The sequence below is a fragment of the Macaca nemestrina genome, chromosome 16, assembly GCF_043159975.1.
Source record: "Macaca nemestrina isolate mMacNem1 chromosome 16, mMacNem.hap1, whole genome shotgun sequence".
NCBI classification, from domain to species: domain Eukaryota; kingdom Metazoa; phylum Chordata; class Mammalia; order Primates; family Cercopithecidae; genus Macaca; species Macaca nemestrina.
Genome location: NC_092140.1, coordinates 68,750,168 through 68,771,561, shown reverse-complemented (window position 1 = coordinate 68,771,561; position 21,394 = coordinate 68,750,168).

Sequence of the window (21,394 nt, the reverse complement as noted above, 5' to 3'; positions counted from 1 at the left end):
GGTTTCTGCTGACCCTCCCCATCCTTCTCCTAGGACAGAGGGAGCTGTCAGCACTTTGGTCTGGCACTAAAGCTCATGGGCAGATGCATTCTGATTGGTCTACTTAAGTGTAAATGTTGACGTATTTCTTAAATATTATCCCTGGTTATATTCATATTCTAAGTTTCTTGACAGGTCGCTTTTCTAATATCAAATAGCATATTTAGATCTTCTTTTAAAAAACACCATTCACTATAAAAATATCTATTGATTCTTCTCTCTTTATAATGAGGCGTTAGTGTCTCTACTCTTCAATTCATCTGTTTTTCCTTCCCTTCTCTCCTGCCATGTGCAGGCCTTACTTTACTAAGATTGATAACATCTGCATTAGACCTATTATCTATACATGCATAGGACAGAGATAGAAAACCATTACCTCGTAATTTCTATGTTCCACACTGTCGCATCTCATGAGACTGATTGGAAAATTACCTATAATTACTTTTGATTTTACTTATTTTGGCTAAACCAGAAAAGAGAATTTGTCTGACCGACTAGTTCTCTATAACATGTCCTCCAGCTGGCATTTGCAAATAGCTTGGTGAGCTATTTATTACAAAAGGAAGAATTCACACGTTGGAAAGTTTGCACAGACAGTAGTTGAGTGAGAAAAAGAAATTCAACAATAGTAAGGAAGCCATTCCAATTTTCTTGAAGTCCTCTTCTTCCTGTTGAAATGTGTTGACATTTGACATCACAAATTTAACTTAAAATTCTTGGTAGTGGTTGCATGCTGTTCTTGGATAATGACTTTCCCTCACTCCTTACTCTGTTTTCTTATTGTGTCATCATGTTTTCCACACTCCCAATACTACTGTGTAGCCTCTCGAGTCTACTTCTCTCCCAAAGGATGACCCCCTGGCAACATTATTTAAAATTGTATGAACAATGATATAGAGAAAAATAAGTTTCTACCAGCTAACTTAAGACATAAAGGGAAGAACTACAAATAGATTTGTGTACTTTCAAATTTCGTTTGCTGGATTACAATCCTTGTGCTCCTCCTCTCTGTCACTACACTGAGCTAATTATATTCTGAATTTGTAGTTAATTATCTTCCTGCATTTCTTAAATACATACAGACACATATATTATGTATATCACTACATATGCATATGTTACCAAACACCATATAACATGCTTTTATATACCAAAATGTCATACTGTGCGTATTATTCATCATTTTGCTTTGCTTTTATATGTGCATTAACTTTCAGATCATTCATTTCCACAGCTATACAGTAGCACTTTATTCTATAAACTACCGCAAGTTATTTATCAATTCTGAAGTTGATAGGGATAAGATTTTTTTCTCTCTCTCTCCCGTTTTTATTCTTACAAACAATCCTGCAATGGAAACTTTTATATATGTATATTTTTGAGTCTCAGGAAGGATTTCGTATACTATTATTATTCCTATATGTATATGAGAAAAATAGTTGGGTCATTGGAATATGTGTATGCCTTCAAGTTTGCTCCATACTGCCATATTACACAGTAAACTTACATCAACAATTGATGTTCCCACTAACCAACTAGTCATTGCTCCAAATTCTTGCCAGCAGCTAAAGCTGTCAGACATATAAAATCTTCTGAAACTAAGTTTTAAATATTTTTGTTTGTTTAATCTGCATATACTTGACTACCAGCAGTATTTGGGTTTCCTCTTGTACAAATGTCTTCTTTATATTATATTTAGGTAGTTTTTAAATGAATATATTCATTTTAAAATTGATTTTAAAGAAATATGTGCAAAGTAGATGTATTTATTTAACTTTTACACATTCCCAATGTATGAGTTTTATTTGCACTTGTCTAAAGCATAATTTTGATTGACAAAAGTTGTTTTTAATATGGTTCTTAATATTTAACATAATTTTCCTTAAGAGGTTATACTTTTTGTTTGTATCTTGTTCAAAAAATCTACTTTGAGGTTATACAGTTTTTTAAAATCTGTTTTCTTTTAAAAGTTACATAATTTTTCATTTAACATTGAATCCACTATGATAGACTTTTGTGAATGAGTGAGGAAAAAACACCATTTTATTTGCTTTCTGTGTAATAGTGAATTAATTCTGCCAGCACATTTGCTGACGGCTCCTCCAGTGAACTTTACTGTTGCCGCTCTTCTCTTAGTCTCAACTAGGCTTGCAGCTCTCTTGATCTGCTACACAGTTGTCATTGTGAACTTTCTTTTTTATTCCTCTGAGTTAGGTCTACATTTTTCTAGGTAGAGTCTAGTAACTCCCTAAGAAAACAAATGTGGGAAAAAAATGTTTTATTCTTTATATGGCCAAATCCTATCATCACTGCAGATCTTGGAACCTGTACCAAAGGAAGTAAGTGTCGTATAAAGAACTTGGATTCTCCAGGCAGACTGCCAGGATTTGTATCCTGGCTCTTCCACTTACTGCCTATGTGATCATCATGCTAATCTTCAAGCTGGATATGAGCAATGCACCCCTTGAGAGCACATGGAGACCTTAGAATTGATAAAAGACACAGTTATTCCAAGAAAATTGATTTTTATAGCCGAAATCTACATAAATATGTGTACATATATACATACACACACTCACACACACACATATATATGTGTGTGTGTATATATATATGCTTTCCTTTTTTTTTTTTTTTTTTTTTTTGAGACGGAGTCTTGCTCTGTCGCCCAGGCTGGAGTGCTGTGGCACAATCTTGGCTCACTGTAAGCTCTGGTTCCCGGGTTCACACCATTTTCCTGCCTCAGCTTCCCAAGAAGCTGGAACTACAGGTGCCCGCCACCACGCCCAGCTAATTTTTTGTATTTTTTAATAGAGACGGGGTTTCACCATGTTAGCCAGGATGGTCTCGATCTCCTGACCTCGTGATCCACCTGCCTCAGCCTCCCAAAGTGCTGGGATTACAGGCGTGAGCCACTGTGCCCGGTTATATATGCTTTTCCAAAATTTATCTATGAAGCTACCTTGTTTGACTGAGATTTTGTTCCTCTTTCCTACCTATCTTTTTACAATCACCTTTCTGCTATTTTACCAAACAAATGCATGCCTCCCACTCATCCAAAATCTACTAATAGTAGTATAATCCACTGTTCCCAAGAGTAAAATCCTTTGGGCCACTAATAAATAACCAATGAAAAATGTTGCCCATGAGTGACTCTAACAAGTGGGTAGCAAATAGTTTTGTAAAACAAGTGCTAAACACTTTGTATATGTAATTTTGAAAAATTGCTTTTGGCATAATTGAAAGATGACTTGATCCAGTTGTCAGATGAAGTATCATCAAAAATAACTTCGGATGATAGATTAGTCTCTGATATTCCACATATAACATGGTGAGAAATCTGTTTCCTGGTTAAAAGTCTATGTGGGATTTTTCATGCCTGACCATAGGTAATGACAAAGGCTTTACCTGGCAGATTTCATAAGAGAAAGCTGCCCTCCCCACATCAGAGTTGACGCACAGCCAGTGCATTGCAGTCTCTGAAGGGAGCTGCAGTCAGGGATTCAGGCCACTTAGGCTGGTCATGTTCTCTGAATATTTGCATACCTAGCCCTGCTCCTTCATTCCTAGGTCTCTTTATCTGAGGCTGTGTGCAGCGTCCTCTTCATACACATCTGCTAAGGCCTCTATATGGGAGGAACAGGAAAAATTTTAAAAAAGCTTTTTCCCACTCTTACTCAGTACCAAGTACTTTTTCACTCCTAGCTCTCTCCTCTATCCCTCCTCCCTTCCCCCAACCCCAGAGTCCATAAATAAAACTGCCAGAGTCTTTTGTTTGGGTTGCATGAAGAGTGAGATAATCCCCACAACTGTATTGATCCACCTGACCTCCTACTGGTGCCCTACTCCATGAGGGGAAGTGGAGTTGGCGCTGTCACAGGTTTTAGAGTCTTCCTCATAGGATCACAGTAAGTGATGAAAGCTTAATCATTTTTTCTTTGGCTTATTGCTTTAATGGTTACTCCAATATCTGGCCCCTCAGCACTCTTTCTCCCAGCTTAGCCGAGCCCCTGACATTTAGGAGTTAACAAAATTGACTGACATCAGTAAAATGAAGCTCTTATTCTCATTACTAATTAATGTGAACACACTTTCTCAAAGTTTAAATCTATAAAAACAAAACCAAGCCAAAACAACATAGATTTGAGGCTTTTTTTCTCTTTCTAGCAACAATAGTCATCTATAGATATAAAACTAATTGAGAGAAAGAAAATACATTTATTTTATTAAGGAATGTGTGAATAATAAAACGAATAATGTTCAATGTTTCGTTATTCAGTGGAAACACTGAAATGTTTGAAAAACAAAAACACTTTGTATTGAAGAGCTATTTGTTAAAAGTTTTATTTTTTGTTTGTTTATGTGCAATCAGGTTGAAACACAAAAGAGAAAAAAGTTACATATAGAGCCTATTCATCGGGAAAAATATATATGTACACATTATGTCAGTAAAGTGTAAAAAGCAATCAATAAAATATTTTTAAAAATAAAGGTATGCTACATTAAGCTATAATTCTGTTTGGGAAGTAAAATGGAAATATGAGTACAAAGAGAAGAGAAAAATGATGTAAAATTCTGATTTGTTGAAGAATAGTTTTTTCATCAGTTTTTAAATTGGATGATGGTAATGTCAAATTCCTGTGATATTCTGATATTATTGGGCGTATATGACTAAATGATATAGGAGTGACACTTTAAAATAGCTACATTTATAATGCAGAGAATAACAACTCTTGCAGCCTTGTTTAAGGATTGGATACAATATTTAGATGTCAAGTTAAAAATGTGTTGTGAGGTACATTGCTTTTGAAAATTATTTTAGGAGCACATGATAAAAAATATTTAGTGTCCACTTATCTAAAAGATCATGATGTTCCGTAACACATGGAAAACAACATGGGAAATCTTCACCTTGGTGAGTTACAGAAGTTAAAATCAGGCTACCAAAATCAGACAAAATATTTTATTGCCTCTTACACAGATATCCAGGAGATGCAAGATTATATAAGGATCTAGAGAAAAAAAACTGGACATAAAACATCTCATGAACCTTTTAAAAATTGCTAGGAGCAAAAGCCCAAACTCTTACACTTTAGATTAATCTCCTCAGGGATATCCCACAGTACACTGAGCCCTTAGAAGACTCTACTGTGGAAATAATGGATATATACATAGGACACTCTTTGTCAATCAGCATTCTGTCAGGAAACAAATGGTCTATTCAAACGGGTGACTGAAGAGAATTTAATGAAGGGACTCTTCACAAAGGTGTAGCCAAGGTTAAGAGAACAAGAATTGATGAAGTACTAACACAGATGGGAAGCTTTTGCCAGCCAGAGTCTACCAGAGCCCACAGAGAGAACCATAAGTATAAAACAGAATTTGCTTTTCGCAGCTATGGCCTTAGGCAGAAAAACACAGCCAAGGTCAAACTGAGGTTGGCAGTGACAGAAACAGAGATAAATGCCCAGATTCCCTCTCCTTCTTCCCCTGATCTTCTATCAGTGACTTTTATTGGCCACACCAAACTGAAAGCCAAAGGATAAGGAATCCCAGTGATGAAGCTTAGTAGAGCTCAGAGTGCCAAGGGATGTCGAGCTGTATGATGATAAGGAAAATAAAAACAATCTAATAGCGGTTTCAATAATATTAATGACTCTAATTTTGAGTAAATTAGAAGTTTATTAGACTGTGGTAAATTCCCATACATTAATCCTAAATTACAAAAGCCAACAGAGTAGAGATATTATTCATTCAGAGTTCATAATGAAATATAAGAATTGGAGGAAATGATGGGTAAATGACAAATTTTAAAAAATATGTATATATACTTATTAGTGACCAATTTTAATGTGCGAAGAATTCTTTGTCATATAAATAAATGTGTTTGTTCACTCCAAAAAGTGGTTGGAGTGATGAATATTACTTTCATATTTCTAAAATTTATTTAATTAAGAATGATGTTCAGAAAGCTCAGATAGCAAGAACAACTGACAGTGTGGGAATATGGTCTCCTTGCCAGCACCAGTTGATAAAAATACAGGCATACCTCACTTAACAATGGAAATATGTTTTGAGAAATGTGTCATTAGGCAATTTTGTCTTTGTGTGAACATCACGGAGTGTGCAGAGATGATATAGCCTACTGCATGTGTAGGCTATGTGGTATAGCCTATTGCTACTAAGCTAAAAATCTATACAGCATGATACGGTACTGAATACTGTGGGCATTTTGTAACACAACGTTAAATATTGTATATCTAAACATAGAGGAAGCACAGTAAAAATACGGTATTAAAATCTTATGGGACTACTGTTATATATGTGGTCGGTTGTTTATGGAAATGCCATTATGCAGTGCATGACTGAGTAATTTTTAATTCTCTAGAAGCCACATTTAAAAAAGGATACATTACGTTTAACAATGTTTTATTTATCACACTAAAACAAATATTATTTCAACATATTAACTTGAAAAGTAATAATGAAATATTTTACATTCCATTTTAATTCATAATGTCTTCCAAAATCAGAGTATATATTTACACACATGCCACATTTCAAGTGCTCAAAAGCCATGAATGGTAACTGGCAATTCTGGTCAGTGCCGTTCCAAAAATCAGTTAAAAGGCCCTTGATAGAAATGAAGGGAGACTTACTGCTAAAAGTGTTATGAAGTGATTGTATTTCAAAAATCTTATTGAAATTTTTATATATTTTTTTATTTTGATCCATAAAGGCAGATAAATTATGCAAATGAATTTTATGAAGATAAAAATTATGTGAATTAAATCAATTTATATCCAATAATTCTACCTATCTCTTTCAGCCTCTCTTACTTTTGCTGTCTCCTTCTAGTATAATTTTGATGTCAACTAAAAAAATGTAACCTTGGGACCAGGTGCGGTGGCTCACGCCTATAATCCCAGCACCTTGGGAGGCTGAGGTGGGCGAATCATAAGGTCAGGAGATCAAGATCATCCTGGCTAACATGGTGTAACCCCATCTCTACTAAAAATACAAAAAATTAGCCTGGCCTGGTGGCACATGCCTGTAGTCCCAGCTACTTGGAGGCTGAGGCAGGAGAATAGCTTGAACCCGGGAGGTGGAGGTTGCAGTGAGCCGAGATCATGCCACTGTACTCCAGCCTGGGTGACAGAGACTCTGTCTCAAAAAAAAAAAAAAAAAAAAAAAAAATTACCTTGGACTGACAAGAGCAATCCATGACTGAAATGGTAAAGTAAAAGAGTTAGTAATGAGACTATGTTCTTAAGAGGGAGGTAAAAAGAAAAAAGAAAATTAAGTTTTTAGTTTACTGAGATATAATTCACAGACCATAAAATTCAACATTCAAAGTACATGACTAAAGAGATTTAAGAATATTCACAACACTGTGCAACTATCACCACTATCAAATTCCAGAACACTTTCATTACATGCAAAATAAATCCTATATTAATTAGCAGTCACTCACCATTTGTCCCTTATCTCAGTCTCTGGTATATGCTAATCTATTTTGTGTCTTTATTAATTTACCTGTTATAGGCATTTCATATAAATTAAAATACATAATATGCTGCTTTTTGTGTTTGACTTCTATTATTAGTTTTGTTTTTGTTTTTATTGCTTTAATGAAATACCTAAGACTGGATAGTTTATAGAGAAAAGAGGTTTATTTTGGCTCACAGTTCTGCAGTTATATAGGAATTCCGGTACCAGCATGTGCTTCTGGTGAGGGTTTCAGGAAGTTTCCAATCCCAGCAGAAGCTGAAGGGGAATCAGTATGTCACATGGCAAAAAAGGGAACAAGAGAGGGGGCGAGAATAGGTGTCACACTTTGAAACAACCAGATCTGATCCAAACCATGTTTGGGTCATGGTGGCATATCCCTTATGAATGACTTGATGTTGTCCTCATGGGAACAAGTGAATTCTCACACTGAATTCATGCAGGATGTGGTTGTTTAGAAGATTTATTTAAATGTTCTGTAATTCTTTTCAATGATGTTCTCAGTTTTCAGTATATAAGATTTGTATTTCTTTAGTTAAATTTACTTCTATATATTTTACTCATTTGATCCCATTATAAATAGAATTTTTTCTTTAATTATATTTTGGTTAATTGCTTGTGTATAAAAATACAATTGTTTTTGGTATATTAATCTTGTAACCTGCAATTTTACTTAATGTATTTAGTCGTTCTAATAGTTTTGTGTTTCTGGTTGTGTGTAAATTCTTTAGGACTTTTATACACAAGATTGTCACAGATGAACAAAAATTGTTTTATTTTTTGAATAGAAGTATAAATATCCTTGAATCCTATTTCTTGAATTGAGTATAGATCTCCTTGTGTTGATTCTGATCTCATGAGAAACACATTTAGCCTTCCATTATTAGGTATAATATTAATTGTGGTCTTGCATTCATGCCCTTTATCAGATTGAGATAGTTTCCTCCTTATAGTTTGTTATTTTTTTTTTAAATCATGAAAGGGTGAAATAGTGTTGAATTTTGTCAAATGCTTTCTTACATGTCTATTGAGATGATTATGTGGATTTTGTCCTTTACTGTAATAATACGTTCTCACATTGATTAATTTTTACACAAGCAATTTTGCATTTCTGGGATAAAAACCTCCCTGAACATGGTCTACATTCTTTTTTATTTGTTGTGAATTCATTTTTCTAGTATTTTGTTGGGCATTTTTCTGGTCTATATTGAGAAGGAATATTGGTCTGCAGTTTCTTTTCTTATGATTCCTTTGGTCTTAATACTGGGGAAAAACAAGACTCATAAAATGTTTGGCAAAGTATTTCCTCTTCTTCTATTCCCCAAAAAAACAAATTGGCATGAAAAGGTAGTTGTGTGACTAGTTCAAGGTTATACAAAAAATAAATAAATAAATAAATAAATTTCTTAAAATTAGAGGGAAAAGTCATTAAGTTTGCAATGTTGATATAAAGATTAACAAAGCACACTGAAATTTTATTTTTAAAATCAAAATACAGGTATAGCAGTCACAGTAGTATCAGCATTTTCCTCTGCTGATTTTTTAAAATTTACTCACTGGAAGAAGCTTCTACCTTGATGGTTGGTGAAAATTTATAAAGCCCCTTGACTTACCCTACTACTTGTAGGCAACAAATATTCCTATAATTATTTTATTGTACAGTCTAAGTCAGAATGCAAAATTCTAAACAACAACAACAAAAAATCTGCAGGAATCTCACAATCTTAAAGTTATTATAAAAGGGAAATTTAGCTCAGTATTTATAAACAATAGTTGTTGATATCTCTCTTTCAAAATATGGTGAACACAACAAAACACTAAAAGATAACTTAATTTTAAATATTTATGAAGAAAAAGTGAGAGTATACTGGTTATCTCTAATTAGAGAAAAGCTTCCTAGAATGCTTAATCCCTGCACCAACAAATTATCCCATGTATTTTACCATAACAAACTAAATAATCTTGTTCTTAGGGAGAAATTTTTAGATGTATAAATATACTTTGCAAAGTGACTAGTTTTTTTATTTTTTATTTTTTTAAGACAGAGTCTCACTGGAGTGCTGTGGCATGATCTCGGCTCACTGCAGCCTTGATGTCCCAGGGCTCAGGAGATCCTTCACCTCAATCTCCTGAGGAGCTGAGCCCGCAGGTATGCGCTACCATGGTGGCCTTAGTTTTTGTATTTTTAGTAGAGGTGGGTTTCACCATGTTGTTACCTGGGCTAGTCTAGAACTCTTGGGCTCAAACGATAGGCCTCCCTCAGCCTCCCAAAGTGCTGGGATTACAGGCCTGAGCCACTGCACATGGGCAAGTTTGATTTTTTAATGTATGTACATACGTGTGTATACACAAAGCTACACAAATGAGTTTATATGATACGAATAGATGGAAGCACAGAGTCTGACTCAGTCAGATGAGTCTTAGATTTAAAAATAGAATTAGTGCTTATGTATGTCCTGTAAAAGGCTCTTAGGTCCTCCAGCAAACCTGCATTACTTTCTTGTTGATGGCTGAAATTCTGGCATTAATGATTTACTCATTTAGATTAAGATTCTATTACAGTTCAAATTGCCAGTGTAAACTAATATTTAAAATCATTTTAATGTGGTGTTAAAATGCTTTATAGTAGATTTTGCCTGTGGTAGACAGTAATAATGAGGAAACAAGTCACCTCATGGAATGGAGAAGGACCCTGACTAAAGGACAAAGAAAATAGCATGCACAGTGTGGTAATGTAGAATGAATGGTAAGAGATGACACACTTTATCTACACAACAGTTTGCTCCAGAATCAATTCTTGTTGGAGCAATGAGTAAAATGGTGACACTGAAATCCATGAATTGCCAAGTACTCTCAAGTGTATTATTGCTGTAAGTCTAAAAGCAGAGCATATTCACCCCCAGGCATCAACTAATCTTTGCTTAAATGTACCACAATCAATTTTGCCAGTATGCAAGAAGGGAATAAAGAGACACGGGAAATGGTCTCAGTAAATTAAACTGAATTGTCATGTACACTTGGCTTCTGCCATGCCATTATGATTTGTATTGTCATGGCAACTAATATTTGGTAAAAAGCAATGATCAAAACAGATATTATTCTTTTGTTTGATTAACTAGGAGACATTCTGGAGAAGAAATAGGTAGATTTTAATGTAGCTTTTATAGCCATGTTCAATTTTAATAAATTATTTTCAAAAGGGTTTGTATTTTTATGAAGTTAATACTACTAACATTGTACCTACAAGCAAGCTAACCTAAGAATTATTTCTATTTTAGTGAATATTTATTATATGCTGGCTGTTTTCCAGAATATGTGCTAGGAGACAAATCAGGCAAAGTTTCTGACCTCAGGAAACTCACTATCTGTTATAGATGATGGTTATATTTACTGTTCAGATCCGTAAAATGCAATACTTATGCTATAGTTTACACACAAATTTCTAATTAAGTGAAGTAAGGAAAATCATTAATTCTCCTTGAGAAATCAGGCAGTCTCAAAGGAGAAATGAGATTTTAAGTAGAAAGAATTTTTTCTTTCAATCTGATAGAATAGCTTAACTATGCACATAGTATCAGGAATTTTGCTAGTGCTGGTCCAACATTGGGGAAAATATGTATTGAAGGAAAGAAACTGTACATACTAACATTTCTGTAATGTAAAATGCATTGAATAGATACTAGGTTGGAAAAAAACAGAATATTAGCCCAAAATAATAAGATATAATCTCTTAGATTCCTTTATGGATTCATTCATCAGTCCACTCCTTAATACTTATCAAAATATGCTTTATAAACATCATGTAGAAAAGAATTCTCATTATTGGACGTCATTACAGTATAAATATAGGGTTCCAACCAATTCTGGGGACAGCAAGAAAAAAATCAGCAACATATCTTTAAGAGTGTCTTATAACAGAAATAGTGACTAGCACATCAATTCATCAGTACTAGAGCACACTAAAGAATCTAAAGGCATGCAGCAGCACTGAGAAATAGCTCACATTTGTATACACTTTGCAAATTAATTTGACACCTGTTTTTACATTGTTTCTCTCAACAATCTTTTGTAATAAAATAGGAAGAAAATTTTATGTTTATTGTGTAAATGAGAAGACAGAGTTATTAAGAAGCAAAGTGGTTTGCCTCATTAATGAGAAGCCCAGAATTGCATGCTCCTTATACATGTCAGGTACCTCCAAAAGTAAACTAAACAGGGAGATCTGTAGCAAGTTTTCAAATTCAAAAATTAGCCAATTGAATGTCTTCATTATAAGCAGAATTTAGAGTTAATAATCTTCAACCAAAAAGGGGGAACCCAACTTATGTTTCAATGTCTTCAATGTTTCTCCTAACCTGAAGAAATCAGAAGTAGCTGGGTTCTTTCTTAAGAACAACAACAAAAAAAACTATTTAATATGAATAACTATACGAAAGTCATGGTGTTTAACTGTGGTAACGAATTTCAGGAATTAGCCATGTTCTTTGGGAGACAAGATTTATACAAATATAAGCAAAGTGAAACAGTCAATTCTAAAGTTAATGAGTGGTTCATACAGTCATTATAGGAGTTACTTTCAGCAGCTATAGTCAACTAAGCTTTCATAGATAGAGAATTTGAGTTGGACCTATGCTATTGGATAAATGTGGCAAATGTGGAATAGAGAGTAGGTGCAAGTGAATTTATGATGAGATCAACGAGTGAAAGATTTTTAACTAGTGTGGAATATTTATCAGGCTAAACAGGTAGCACTGAGATTGCGGGAGGATTTGAAGGTAGCAATTCTACTTGATAAAATTTGTAGAGGAGGAATGTCATTCTAGTTTATATGGCAGCATGGATTGGAAATGAAGCAATTTTTGCAAGAATCCAAATAAGAGTCCCCATAATGGGCTGAGAAGAAATAAAAGAAAAGCAAGGCCAGGTGCTTGAGACTTTGGGAGGGAGGAGTAAGAATACAAAGACAGTTCCTGGCATATTAACACTCTGTAACTAGGAGAACTGCTTGAAGACTCTTCCTTAGAGCACATCACTTCCAAAGTTGTTTTCTTTATGGTCTTTTCACTGTAATTAATTCTGAAAGAATTCTGGGAAGCACAGAGAGATGATTGCAGATCAGGTGTTTCCCCACAGGTTTCTTCAAGATAAATTGTTCATTTGAAAAGGAAACTTCCCTATTTGTAAAACTTTACAACTGGAAAAAAAAAAAGGCATCCAGCAGGTTAATAAGAACTTGTAGACGGCTTTCACTCTAGTATTTCAAAGGATACTTTTTTTCTGTTCAGTGATTACTCTCAAGGTCTTCCGTGTGTGTGTGTGTGTGTGTGTAGCACATCTTTTCATATATATATGTATGTATATATGTGTATAATATGTATATGTATGTGTATATATGTATTATATATATATATATATATATCCTAGCAGGGTAAAAGGCCTTTTTATTCAGAAAATATTACTAGCTTCTTTTGCATAAAGTAATGTCTTTCTTCTCCATTTCCCTGGAGATTTGGGGAATTGCTTTTCTTACAAGTATAGTGCAATATTGCATGCATGTCTCTTATTTATTCCTTCTTAAATTGAGAATCATGCAGTGATTACTCATTTTTGTAATTTTCTTAACACATATACCCTCTAATCCCTCATACCCACACAAATTACACTTTCATCTTAGCTGCTAAGATTCCTTTCTAGCTATTTGATGACTTCTGATGATAGTGTAACAACTCGGTTATTTGACATATTGTTTCTTTTTGATGGACATAAGCAAAGTCTATTTGGATGCTTAGCATAAGATGTTGATCAAGGGGTACAAACTTTCATTTTTTAGGATAAATAAATTCTGATAGTCTCATATGCAGCATGGGTGGTGGTGAGTGTGTCAATTTGATGGTGATAATCATGACACAGTGTATATGTATTTCAAATCATATTGCACAACTTGAATATCTCTATAGTCGTTGTTTGTTAATTAAACATTTTGAAATAAAGAAAGACCTAAAAGTAACTATAAAACAATTAAACTTCTAGAAGAAAATATAGAAAAAGAAAGACACAAATTCCACAAGTCAGTGTGGTCAGACGGCTTGACTTGATTTAATTCTAAAAGATACACAAAATAAACATTTTAAGTTTTATTGTGCTGAATCACCTATTTCCATGCTAGCAATTTCACAGCATATTCGGCCCTCACTAAATTTTGCAGACATCACAAAAAGCTGTGGAAAATTTCTGTAAATATAACACTCAAATAATTACTTCGTGTACAGTCCACATGTCATCATAGTCATTTGCCATTTTCATCGTGGCTTGTCCTTTCTACATTTTATTATTCATTTATGATAGCTATTACAGCCCTTTCAGATTCTATCTTGCTCTCCTGAGGAATATTTATGGCAATTATAGGGCTCTTATGAGAAGACCCAAAGATAGTTAGTGCAGAAACCCTGTGAAAAGTTACATTAGTACAGGGATTGGCCAGCAGTGAAAGCTCTCAAGTTGTTTCAGAGTCCCTCTTGATGAAGATTAAAAGGCAGGTTACTCCTAGTAAGGATTCCTTTTTACCCAGGAGCACCAAGTTATTTTTGACATGAAAGTTAGAAAGCATAAATTAACACAGTTCTACAAATAAGAGCTCTTTCGAAAAGGTCGCCAGGAAGAAAGCAAGAAAGGATTTAAGATTTACATGCAAATAGATTTGTGAATGCAGTTTTTAACTCTATTGCAGATTTTCCCTCAGAATGTACTAATGAAAAGATGTGAGGTACAAGAAAAACAAATGACAATATCAGCCAGCAGAAAGTACCGATTTCAATCTCTCATTATCTGCATGATATTGCTGTGGATCTTAGAATGTAAACTCCTTAAGAGAAGGGCACTAGAATGTTTTATTCACTTACTTCTCCTAAACTGGTAGAATAGCACCTGGCACATAATAGGTGCTCCATCAGTATTTGATGAATCAACACATGAACTTTGCTCAAGGTGTTCAATAATTTACAATGAATTATTATTTCACCCCTAATGAGGATATTTTTCATTTTTATTTGCTTTTGGTTTTGATTAAAAACTTGATTTGTCATAATAGGATGGTATAATTTTTTTTCTTTTTTTTTTTTGAGATGGAGTCTTACTCTGTCACCCAGTCTGGAGTACAGCGGTGCGATCTCGGCTCACTGCAGCCTCCACCTCCTGGGTTCAAGTGATTCTCCTGCCTCAGCCTCCTGAGTAGCTAGGACTACAGGCGCATGCCACCACGCCAGGCTAATTTTTGTATTTTTAGTAGAGACAGGTTTTCATCAAATTGGTCAGGCTGGTATTGAACTCCAGACCTCGCAATATGCCTGCTTTGGCCTCCCAAAGTGTTGGGATTACAGGCGTGAGCCACCGCACCTGGCATCAGGATGGTATAAATTTTAATCCACAGTAAAACAATGATCATTCAAAACACCTTCTGATCTCTTAGCCACATTTTATTTTATTCCAAAAAGTTATTCAAATGTATTTCTTTGAAAATGATGTGTTCTTTTTATTGTTCTCTCTAAATTCCTGTAACTGATTGCTAAGCTCTAAAAATTAAGAAATTAATTCTAGATTCTTTGCAAAATCATTGATATTAAGCACAATGTTCTACATTACGTCAGTAAAACAATTCTAATATTGATGGAAGGAAAACAAAGGAGATAAGATATATTTCAATTTTCACTTAACCGAAGAAAATTTTTGTGTGAAGTTTTCTTATCTACCATTATCTTCTGAGCAGTTACAAAAGTGAGATAGGACTGGATATAAAGACTTGTTAAGTCTTATACATAACTTGATGTAGCAAGAATTACATTACTGACCAAAAGATGTCAACTATTTTAACCTAATTAAAAACAACTCATAAAATCATTCACGTGGGTACTAAAAAGAAAAGCAAAGAAGAAAAAAATATTGCAGATTTTGGAAAAATAAAAAAAGATGAATTTTGCTTGAATTCCAGTCCAGCTACTTAGCTTTATTACCTTACACTATTTTCTTGCCTAATATTCTTCCTGTGGTACATGGAAATTTAAAAAGAAAACCAGTTCACATGGTTATTGTGAGAATTAAGTAAAAAAAAAAAAATATGGACATGAAGGAGGATGACAGCATTTAGATTTTTTCCTTGAGTGGTTAGAAATATTCTGAATTCATATATATTTATCACTTTTGAAAAGAGACCTTTCAGAGATACATATTATAAAAGCTGTGTACTATGTGCAAAAGGAAGTGGCATAGATCAGGATATAAGGACTGGTGACTCATTTCAGTCCTTTGCTTATTGATCATAATATCTTGGACATGCCACATCTTTTCTGCCTCACTGAATTATCATGAGGTTACCACTAAAAATACATTTTAAAGTCACTTTAACATTATGCAGTTCCTTTACATGTATAAAATTTTGTTGCAACTAGTCAACGAGTATGTCCATGATTCTTCTTTATAATTAAACAATTTCTTGTAACATTAAAAAGGTGAAATTTTCATTTTGTATTGTCCCTTGTATGTTCACATCTTCCTGGCCATGTCTTGCTTTTCCAGTTTTTTTTTTTTTTTTTTAACCATCTGATCACTGATAAATAACATTGTCTTCAAAGACTATGAGGAAGCAAAACAGAGTCAACCCATCAAAGATCACATGATTGTAAATACTAAAAGACCAAATGCAAAAATCCAAAATATAACCACAAGTGAATTCTGTGTGATGATATATATATATATATATATATATATATATATATATATATATATCAAACCAATATATTGCTTTCTCCTCTATCACATTTCTGTGAGCGCATACTTTTGTGTTTGATTATTGTTAGGCAACTGACAAAGAAGGTCATCTAGACCCAAGAATATAGGCACCTCTTAGTGTGCCTGGGATAGAGTTGAGTTTTAGGTTTCTTCTTTGTGCTGTTTGAGGATAATACAAGACCCAGTCAAAGCTTTGGAATTTCATTTTAGCTCAGCACAAAGCTCTTTAATAGACTATACTTCTTCTGGTAATGTGCTTATTGGCCAGGTATCCAGCAGCTTGTGTCAGTCCTCTTAGTTGTATTAGCTACCTGTAAATGCAGTTCCCTGCAAGATGAAATGACCTGGGACCAATTAATTGAAAATGAAAAAAAAAAAGTGTAGGAAATGCCTTTGGGAGTGATTAACAAAACTAGCTATGCATCAATTGCAGATGGCCAGAGCACTGCTTGCCAAATGGAGTTGGCTACATACAAAGGAGAACATATTGTTTAAGCAGCAGGATTTGTGAAGGATGTAGAAATTCCAGCAAAATGGGCACGAACAGATGTAACATTACCTATATGCAACAAATGTGAAGTGCTCTCTTATTGCTCAGTTGTTGCTGTTTCAAAAATACATATATCTCTCTATATATTTGTGTGTATATACATATGTATGTATATATATTTATCACATATATACATGTATATATGGGGCCAGGTACATTAAACATCATATGTAATTTTCTGAAGGCATTAAGCCTAAAGCCCTGTAGATCTCTTGGCTACTAACCAGCCTGGAACGTTATTCACTTGGGATTTATAGTCACATTTTCTACACATTTTTAAATTGCATATAAATTTTTCTGATTATAGACAAATGAATAAACTTCATTCTTCACATTTTTCTCATTGTAAATGATCATTCTCTGTTAATAATAAGTCTTATTGCTTAGTCAAAGACAAATCAGAATTTACACCCGAGAAAATTGTCATCTATTCTTTAAATGACTTTACTTCACCAAATTGGAAAGATAGGAATTAATCAATCTCTATGCTTCACACATTAAGTTATAGTTTTAAGAAGAATAAAAATTCCCTAAGTGGGAATACTTGATTTCTAGGGCTTGCACAAGACTAATAATAACCCAACATGATGATCTTTCACCTGGCTTTATGAACTTATCTTTATTGAAGGCTTTTTAACAATTCTCTTTTGCTTTTGGATATCCTGATATGAAAAATCTCTGAATAGTGCACTAATGGCCACATGGAATCCATACCTGAACATTGAATTTAGTGATAACCTATAATAAGTGGAGCAAATTAGTATACAGGCACATTTTTGAGGAGCAAATAAAACCATCATACACGTCATTCATTTAGAACAGCGGCCCCCAACCTTTTTGGCACCAGGGACTGGAGTAGGGTCGGGGTATGATTTGGGGATGAAACTGTTCCACATCAGATCATCAGGCATTAGATTCTTATTAGAAACATGCAACTTAGAACCCTCACATGCACAATTCACAATAGGGTTTGTGTTCTCATGAGAATCTAATACCACGTCTGACCCGAAAGGAGACAGAGGTTAGGTGTTAACGCCCACTCACCTGTCGCCTATCTCTTGCTATGTGGCCTGGTTCCTAACAGCTTACAGACTGCTGCCTAAATCAGAAGACCCCTAATTTAGAACCTGACTATAATCTCCCAAGGTTATTTGCAAATTAGTTCTCAGCTATAACATCTAATTTTACATCACATTTACCAGTAGGTTCAATTACTCAGTGATCATGTCATATTAAACAAGTGCCTCTTAATATCATCAACTCTAACATTTTCCAAAATAATTGTTACTGTGATAGCTAGTATTCCTGCAGTGACTATATCTTTGGAAAACAGCATTACAATATATGTCTCAGTTTATCTGGATATACTTTCTGAACTTACATGACTAATAAGAAAAGACAGTTTATACAGTTGAGAAATGATTTCCTGGAATGATTCGTATAAAATTCTACTGCTTAACTCTTTTAATCTGATGCCTGGGCATTCACTAGCTACTGGTTGGATGAGGACAGCATGCAGAAAGATTTTACAGCACATTAAAAATTGTCATTTGTGTCTCAATTTTCCCACTAGGGTATCATAAGCTTTCCTTCCAAGTTTAACTTAAAAAAGAAAACTGAAACAAGCATACTAGAGTAACAACACAGATAAACTCAATTTATTTTCGAGTTACAAAACACATCGCAAATGAATGTGATTCTCCCAAGACCCAGAAAGAATCTTTCTATACTTTAAAAGAATATGCCTCTGGTGACTTCACATGATAGAGAGAATGCATCTTCATCTTGTGTTAATCTTAATGATATTGCAACATACGCATGTAAAATATTGATTTTTGTCATCTATATACTTGTCTAATTTCTGTTTTAAGCCCCCACTCCATTAAGCTGATGGGAAAATTATTCTCAAATTTTGGGGGCATTTCCCTCATCGATAAGCTTATGTCATCTTTCTAAGGCACTAAATTATTTCAAAGGACTTGGTGGAAAACTTTTAGTTTTTGTTCAACTGTCCGTGGATATTTCTAGAGACATTGATGATCTTCTTGTAACACTTGCTGTGCTGAAGTTCTCTATGTTTAATCTGCTACTTTTGGGATACCAGAATTTTTGTGAAAGTGAGTGGATGTTCCTCATAGCCATCCTGACAAGGGTTTCTTTGTTCTGTTTATTTTGTAGATTTTTTGTGTGGTTTTATTGCCTGTCAGCACATTTAAGAAATGGGGACAGACCTCTCTCTTTTGGTCTCTTTTCTGTTCTGCCAAAACTAATTGCCTTCTCATCTCTTTTGGATGTTTAAGAATGGGATGGAAACACGATTTTTCCTAATGCTTCTGGGCAAGATATTTTTACAATAGAATGCAAATTCTATTTCAACTCTGGGGAATATTTTTAGGTGTTGTCATATTTTTAACTTCACACATCCCTTCCTTGAGACAATACACACAGATTTGAAAATCTGTTTGGTATTGGGAAGGGAGAAAGAGAACTAGAAGGGAAAAAATAAAAATGGGTGAACATCTCCAAATTTTATCCCATTATATCACTATATTTAGTTTAGGTCAAGAAATATTACGTGTCAGCTAGGTGTCGGGCACTTACTTAGGTCCAGGATAAAAAATAAAACAGTGCCTACTCTACGAAAGTTCAAATGGAGAGAAAAGCAGAAGAGATGAAGATATTTATTATGCTTCAACATAAAGTAATGGATAACATGGAAATGGAGTTCTGGGAAAGGAAGCAGAGCATTTAGTCCAGTCTGGATGAGGATGAGTAGGGTAGAATGGCTTTAAAGGAAAAAGGCTTTAAAGGAAACGACAGATTTTAAATGTTAAGGATTGAAAGGAGATACCCAGAAAGAAACAAAGGGAATTCCAGTCAGAATAAAAAGTCTGAATGGATGTGTGATGAAGATTTTTTCCACTTTTGGGAACTTAAGAATACAATTGCTATGTAAACATTCATGTGCAAGTTTTGTGTAGCCAATTATTTTCCTTTGATTGGTGAATGCTTAAGATTAGAATTTTAGGGTTATGTGGTAAGTATGTCTTAACCTTTATAAGAAACTACCAAGCAGCTTTATTGTCATTTTTTTTTTACCAACTGCTATATTCAGAAGTAATGTATGAGAGGTCTAGTTTCTTCAGATCCATACCAACAATCAATATCTTCAGTCATTTGAATTATACCATTTATATTATCAAGAAACTGTATGTATGAGTCTATTTCTAGATTTTTCCATACTGCTCCTTTAGTCTGTGTGTCCATTGTATACTACACTACACTGTCTTGATTATTGTAGCTTTTAAAATAATTCTTGAATGGAGGTAGCAATTCTTTTTCAAAATTGTTTAAGGTCCTTTCCATTTTGAAATACATTTTAAAATTGGATATGCAACTCACACAAGGCAGGCTGCTGAAATTTTCCGTGGGATTGCTTTGAATTTGAAAACTAATTGACAAAGAATCAACATCTTAACAGGACTGAATTTTCCAAAGTCTGAACCTTTATTTAGGTCTCCTTTAGCAATTTTGTTTGCTTTCACTGAACGGTTTTTAATGTAATTTGTTACATGTATTTATAAGAATTTTATATTTCTGAAGTTTTTGTCAATCATATTATGTGTTTCACTTCCCTGGTGTTTTTTCTTATCATAAACAAGCACAATTGATTTGAGGTATTAGACTTGTATACTGTGATCTTGTTAATTATTTATTCTATAGCTTCTTTTTTATTCCTCACAACCTTCTATATTTTATCTATTCCATATTATATTTCGCCTATTCATTATGATTTTTTAAATTGTCTTGTCAGCAAATAATGACAATTTTCTTTCTTTCTTTTCAATCTGTATAGATTCAGGTTATCTTCAATCACTTTTTTTATGTTGAAGAATTTCCCTAGTATTTCTAGTTTGCTATCAATTTTTCTGTACATAGGTGTTGAAATTTGCAATTTTTTTCTTCATCTATTAATGTGGACATATGTTTTTCCCTTTATTAACTATGTCATTTCTTCTCCATTTATTTCTGTTCACTCCTGCTTATGGGTAATATTTGCTTGCTTCTTGTCATTTCTAATAATTTTAGTTTGGATACTGTGAGCATTACTTCTTTAGTGATTTGATTTGTTATTTTTTAAAAAAGAGATTTGGGGCCTGTTTTTGGCTATATCCTGCTGACTGGTTTGGCCCATTAGAGGATCATTTTTAAACAATTGTTAAGGTAATTTAAAAGTATCCCTTACTCTTGAAGTTGCGTATACCTATTTTAAGGTATACTCCTTCTGTTGTCTTTGCTAAATGCTTTAAGTGATTGCTGAGGACTCTACTCTGCCTGGTAGGAACTCAAGCATTTCCAAGCCCTAGGAATAAGCTTTTGGGATTTTTTTAGCCTACGGATCTTTTTTTATTCTTACATTTTCCTGCTTTGTAGAGTTTGATCCTATCAATATATGGGTTGATATTCGGCCAGTGACTCAAGGAAACTGCATGCAGATTTCTGTGGTAATTTCTG